Consider the following 7,229-nt stretch of genomic DNA (forward strand, 5'->3'; position numbering starts at 1 on the left):
TTGGAGTAAGTCTGTTTCCTTGCCTTTTTCAGCTTCTAGAGGTCACTGACATCCCTTGGCTTGTGGCCCCCTCCTCCATCTTCAACACCAGTAACGTTCTATGTCCCTGACCATGATTCTGTAGTAACCTTTCCCTCTAACCACAGTGTTAAAGGTTTATTGGTTTTTAAAGAAGACATTGATTCTTTTAATTGACTAATCAAAATGGTATATATTTGTGGTGTATAAAATGATGTATTGAAATATGTGTATACTGTGGAATGGCTAAATCAAGCCAATTAACAAAGGTATTAAAGTATCCTGCTTTTAATGACTCATATCAAGGTCTTTAATTTGATTGCATCTGCAAAGTTTCTTCTGTAATGAAAGGTAACATGTTCACACTTCTCTGGAAATACAATGTGGATACCTTTATCTGTGGTGGAGGTCTAACAGGAGACTTGTTTTTTCTACCACCTAACATTTCAGAATCCTCCCAAATACTGAAATTTCTTTAATTAAGCTTCACACTGTTCATAGAATTCTAGGTTCAAAAACATGTTTCCTCAGAACTTTGGAGACACTTGTCCTCTGTCATTTGGGGTCTAGAATTGTTGAAACAAGATCTGAGCACAGTCTGATTTTTGTCCTTTGTAAGTACATTTACGCTCACATCCTAACACAGCTTTTAAGTCTGTCTTGACATTTTATCAGAGTATGACTGGGAGTGGGTTTTTGTTTTGTTTGTTTTTCACATCCATCACATGTCTTATTGGAATAGCTCTTTCAACCTGAAGAATTGCATCTCTATTTAAGATAAGAAATACTTTCTTCCTGTTTTTTCTTTGATAACATTGGAACCCTCACAGCCTTCACTAATTTCTCCACCTAGTTTTTTCATGTCTGAAACTCTTATTAAAGGAATGCTGATGCTTCTGGGTTTATTCTCCATTTAGTTTAAGTTTTAATTTTCTTATATTTTCCTTCTCCTCACCTTTTGCTACATGTTCCAAGAGGTATTTTTTACTTCATTTTTCAAATTACTAATTTGGTCTTTAACCACAACCAGTCTACTACTTAGCACCTCCACTAAATTTCAAAAATGTTGACAAACATAGTTTGCATTTCCAAGAACCCTTGACTCCCTCTTTCTCATAGCAACAACTTCAAATTTCTCACAGATTACATATAAAGTTTATTTTGAAAATTCTCTTCTATTTCTTGCTTATTTCTATTCCTCCAGATTCTGTTGCTTGCATTTTCTTAATGTTTGTCTTTCTCTTTCTCATCAGTTTTCCTCAAAGGTGGACCCAGTTGACTTCCTTTTATTTGGGAATCTCTTGCTTGATAGCATACATAGCTGGCATAGGTTTCCTTTGTAATCCTGCAGGTTGTTTACCCAAAATGCCTTTTCTCTAGATTGGTGAGCTGATGGTGAACTCTGTGCAGACGAGCGTGTCTTGCTGAGTGGCAGGCTTGTCTTTATTGTGCATGGTCGGGAGCAGGCCAGTTTGCTTGCGCCCTCCACAGTCTCCACGGTGAGCTGATCCTCGGGTTAGAGCACTGCAGCATGTTTCCTTTCTTAATAGAAGCATCCTTCCTCTTTCTTTTCAGGTCAAGGCAAGGTTGGGGATTTATGCTGAACTGTTCTCTGCCTCCATCCAGAGCCCCTGTCTAGACTATGGGCCTTCTCCAGCCTAGGCATGACTCCCTCACCATGGCCCATTCCATAGCCTTCTTGGCTGCCCTGTTTTTTCTTCAATAAGATCAGCACCCTCATGACCTTCCCTAGCTGAGGTCTTTCCAGGGCTCCATCAGGTGACACAGTGCACACACTCACCACAATCCTCTGCTTGTGTCTTGCACTGAGTTCTTATGCTCCAGTTTAAGCCTCAATGATCCCATTTGCTTTCCACCCTCCGTGGAAACCTGAGTAAATCTCTGTTGTATGGGTATCACACTTTTTTTTTAAAATTAGAATTAATAATGATTTATGTATTCTATTTTGTACAACTTTGTTTAATGGGCTCTTATCTGAGTGGGTTACCTTCTCTGCTATATTGAACCATAAACCTGAAATTCTAAAAGTCTAAATACAATTCAAATTTGAAGGAAATAACATGTATTGCCATTAAGGAGTTTTTTCTCCCCTCCTCTCCACCCAGATTGGTCAAGACCCCTCGTTGGGGTTCCCATGGGAGCATCTTGTGCTTCTGTTTACCATGCTACATCACATTACTATTTGACTCTCTCTGTAGTGGCTGCACCTCCAGGTTATAAGGCCTTTGAGTGCAGGTTGCATGTTCATCTTTAGATCTCTGGAGCTGCACACATAGTAGATGTGCAGTGAATATTTCCAGATTGAATGCATGTGCACCTACTCGATGAACATGAGGAATCAAAGGTGGCATCATATAGCTTTAGCTTTCAAGGAATTCAAGGCATATGGAGGAAAACAGATATGACAACTAATAATCTTCAGACAGTGTAAACAGGGTGGGTACAAAGTGTATGGGCCCACAAGCAAGAGAACAGAAAACTGTGCCTAGGGTGGGTATAGAGGTCAGGAAAGGCCCAAAGTTATGTTATGTTAGTTTTGAGGGTCACATAGGAGCTGTCAGGAGTATTGGGAGTATTAGAGCCGTCGAGAAACAAAAGAGAAATTCAAAGTTAATTATGGCTGGGATGTAAAGTATAACGGGGGCAGTGGCAGGGGAGGGATCCTATGAAATAAGAGGGGGCTAGAGCACACCAAGAGCATCGGCAGCCCAGGAAACACTTGCATTTTATCCTGAGTTGAGACACCAGAAAGTTTTATTCAGAGAGTGGCATGATCATATTGACATAAAGATTTCGACTGCAGTATAGAGGATGGACTGGCAGAGTCCTAAAGATTTGGGACTTGAATGCAGTAGTACAGGGCAGATGTGATAAGGGATTGACTAGGGAAGTATGGGCTGGGATACAGAGACAGATACAGATTTAAGTGATGGCAAGAGGGTAGAATGGGCAGGGTTTGATGGCTGCTTGGTGTCAGGGGTTGCTGGAGAGGAAAGGGGGCAAGCATTTTGAGGGCCCTTCCAGTGCTGGGGTTCCAGGGTCCAGTGACTATAGAAAGAACATGAGCTATGTTGGTTTTTAGTCAATGTAGAGTGAATGGCAGAAAGGCTGTGGTTGGAGTAATTTATGAGATTCCACTGGGCTGTTTCCATCTTTTCTGAAGCTGCAGATTCTAGCTGAAATGAGAAAAAGGTGCATCTTCAGTTCTGTTTTGACAGCCTGTCTACTCACTTCCTTCCCAGGAGGATGTCCTGGTAAGATGCATAATATTAGCTTCTTGTCAATTTGGTTTAATTTTTAAAAATTGGATTAGCATCCAACTGAAATGGATGTCAACTGCTTGGAATGCATCTTTGGATCTGAGTGATTTTGATATGAACCAAATGTGATCGCCTAAGAAAGGTTTTATCTATTCAGAACCATCTTGATGTTTCAGCCACATCTCAAGTTTAACTCTTAGGAACCCAGTAAAGAAAGAAGTACATTTCACTTGTTTTGCCTTTGTGGATTTATACTTTATCATGGTGATTATTTACTGTCCCTAACAATGACAACAAAACACAAAAATGTTCATGAAAAGAAAGGGAATAGGTCTTACCATATATTGAGTGCCTTCTATATGTTAGGCATGTCCACTAATGTTATTGCATAGATTCTCATGAGTTAGGAGGTTGGACTCAATGCCAAAAGTGGGTCTCAGACACCCAATCAGATTGAGGACTAGCTAAAACAGGGCCAGGGTGGAAGCAGCTTTGCAATCAGACATGCCCACCATTGTGCCATGTCAATTTATCATTGCCGTGGCAACACCTGGGAGTTACTGCCCCTCTCCATGGCATGACCCAATGACCCCAAAACTACTACCCCTTCCCTGGAAGCTTCTGCATAAACTTCCCCTTAATTTGCATGCAATTAAAAGTGGGTATAAATATGACTGCAAAACTGCCCTGAGCTGCTAACCTGTGTCTGTGGGGTAGCCCTGCTCTGCAGGGGCAGTCATGAAGCTGTGACACCACCAGAGATGTAACAGTGCCTCTTCAATAAAACTATTTTCTTCTACCTCTGGCTTGCCCTTGAATTCTTTCCTGGGCAAAGCCAAGAACCCTTGTGGGCTAAGCTCCACTTGGGGGCTCACCTATCCTGCATCACTCACAAACACATTAAAGAGAAGTATTATATCCATTTGATGGATTTGGAAATTAGATCTCATAGGGGTCTCTAAGTTAGTAAACGGAAGAGGGGAATTCAAACTCAGAACCAAGTGATGTATGGAGCACCTATTATAGCCTGACATTACACTCACACTTCTTTATTTAATCCTCAAAGCAATGTAAAATATAAAGGCTTAGAGAAGCTAAATAAAAAGAGGCTTAGCAAGATTAAATAACTTCCCCAAGGTCACTCACCAGAGACCTATGTTTTCTTTTTCCCTCTTTATTTGCATACCAAAGATAATTATTCTATACATAAGGGTGTGTTAACAAATGCATGGGCAATATTATGTCATTGCTAGGAAAACCCTTTATGATGCTATTCAGATAAAGAGAAAGAAACCTTTTTCAGAAGCAAAAACCTCTGTTTGCTAGAGAGCCATTCACAGAGCCTTTAGAGAGGGGGCCAGAGATGGGGAGTAGGTTGCTCCAGGCCCTGTATTAGACTACTCCACATGCCACATGTAATTCTAACACCCCAAACAAACCTTTGGGGTGGATATAATTATTCCTGCTTCCCAGATAGGAAAACTGAAGTTCAGAAAGGTTATGTAAAGGTTAGGTAATTTGCCCAAGGTCCTACCCAGGTCTCTCTGACCCAAAGCCACAGGTTTTCAGGATAGTGCTAACCCACTTTGAGGGCAGTTATTTAGAGAAATGTGAAAAGGAAGAAGATGATCAGAATGCAAGCTCTGCCATTGGCATTTCATTTTGCCCCTGATGTTTCCCTGGGTAGGTGGTGAATAAACGCCCTTTGATGAAATTTGCAGATGATTCTAAATCAGGCCCTGGGTAAACATGAGCAGCACAGAAAAGCAATACAAATGATCCCAAATGAAGGAGGTTAGAAGTGCAGGCAGGAAATAACATGATGAGACTGATTACCACACGGGAAATTCTGAATTAAAACATCTGGGTAGGCCAATGTGAAACAGGCCACTAACATTAGCACCTTTCAGTAGCTCCAGCTCTGCAGTTGGAAGGGCCTGAGTCAGTCCTCTCAAATCCTGTCACTGCTTTGTTAGCTGAGTTTATGTAACATTCTAGATCCTTTGTTGTCATGTCAATCATGTTCATGGGATGTTCACGAGGATTAGATAGTATCTTAATAAACTGCTTTCTTTGCTCATTCATAAGAAGCACCTTCTCATCTGTTCAATTTTTAGCATGAGATTATAGCAATTTACTCACATCCTCAGGTTCCACTTCTAATTCTAGTTCTTTTTCTGTTTCCACCATATCTGCTATTACTTCCTCTACTGAAGTTTTGAATTCCTCAAATTCATCCATGAGGGTTGGAGTCAATTTCTTCCAAATTCCCATTAAGTATTGACCTCTTCCCATGAATCAAAAATGTTCTTTATGGCATCTAGAATGGTGAATCTTCCAGAAGGTTGTCAATTTACTTTGTCCAGATCCATCAGAGGAATCACCACCAAGGGCAGCTATAGCCTTATTAAATGTATTTCTTAAATAATAAGTCTTGAAAGTCAAAATTACTCCTTGATCCTTGGGCTACAGGATGGATGTTGTGTTAGCAGGCATGAAAACAACGTTAATCTTGTTGCACAGCTGTACTGGAGCCCTTGGGTGACTAGGTGCATTGTCAATGAGCAGCAATATTTTGAAAGGAATCTTTTTATCTGAGCAGTAGGTCTCAATGATGAGCTTAAACTATTCAGTAAACTCTTCTGTAAATGAATTTTGCTGTCATCCAGGCTTTGTTGTTGCATTATTAGAACACAGATAGAGTAGATTTATCATAGTTCTGAAGAGTCCTAGGATCTCCTTAATGATAAATAAGCATTTACCATTAGGAAACCGTAATGCCCAACATAAGTCACCAGCTACATAGCCTCTGACAAGAGAGTCAGCCTGTCCTTTGAAACTTTAGAGCCAGGCGTTGACTTCTCCTCTCTAGCTATGAAAGTCCTAGAGGGCTTCTTCTTCCAATGGAAGGTTGTTTACATTTACTTGTACATTGAAAATCTGATGTTCAGTGTAGCCACCTTCATCGATGATCTTAACTAGATCTTCTGAATTACTTTCTGCAGCTTCTACTTCAGCATTTGCTGCTTCACCTGGAGACAGTTTCTTTCCTTAAACTTCATGAACCAACCTCTACTAGCTTCCAACTTTTCTTTTGCAGCTTCTTCACCTCTCTCAGCCTTCATAGAATTGAAGAGAATGAAGGCTTTGCTCTGGATTAGGCTTGGGCTTAAAAGAATGTTAAGACTGGTTTGATTACCCAAACCATTGGAACTTTCTTCATGTGAGCAATAGGCTGTTTCTCTTTTTTTTTTTTTATCACCTGTATGTTCACTGGAATAGCATTTTTAGTTTCCTTTAAGAACTTTTCTTTTGCATTCATAACTTGGCTAATTCTTTGGCACAAGAGACCTAGATTTTGGTCCCATGTTGGTTTTTGACATTCCTAAGCTTAATCATTTCTAGTCTTTGATTTAAAGTTAGAGGTGTGATGTGTGACTCTTCCTTTTATTTGAACACTTAAGAGGCCATTGTAGAGTTATTAATTGGCCTATTTGTAATATTGTTGCATCTCAAGGAATAGCGAGGCCTGAGGAGAGGGAAAGAGATGGGAGAATGGCCAGGGGGTGGAGCAGTCAGAACATGCACATTTATCAATTAAGTTCACCATCTTCGATGGATGTGGTTCGTGGCGCCCCCAAATAACCACAACAGTAACATCTGATCACAGAGCATTGATCACAGATCACCATAAAATATATAATAATAATATAAATGTTTGAAATATTGTGAGGATTACCAAAATGTGATATGGAGATATAAAGTGAGTATATGCTGTTGGAAAATCGTGCTGATAGATTTGCTTAAGGCAGTGTTGCCACAAACTTTCAATTTGTAAAGAATGCAACATCTGCAAAGTGCACTAAAGTAAAAGTGCAATAAAATGAGGTATGTCTATAAATCATAATACATGATTCTCCCCTAAATATC

The sequence above is a fragment of the Macaca fascicularis genome, chromosome 1 (genome assembly GCF_037993035.2).
Source record: "Macaca fascicularis isolate 582-1 chromosome 1, T2T-MFA8v1.1".
Taxonomy (NCBI): Eukaryota; Metazoa; Chordata; class Mammalia; order Primates; family Cercopithecidae; genus Macaca; species Macaca fascicularis.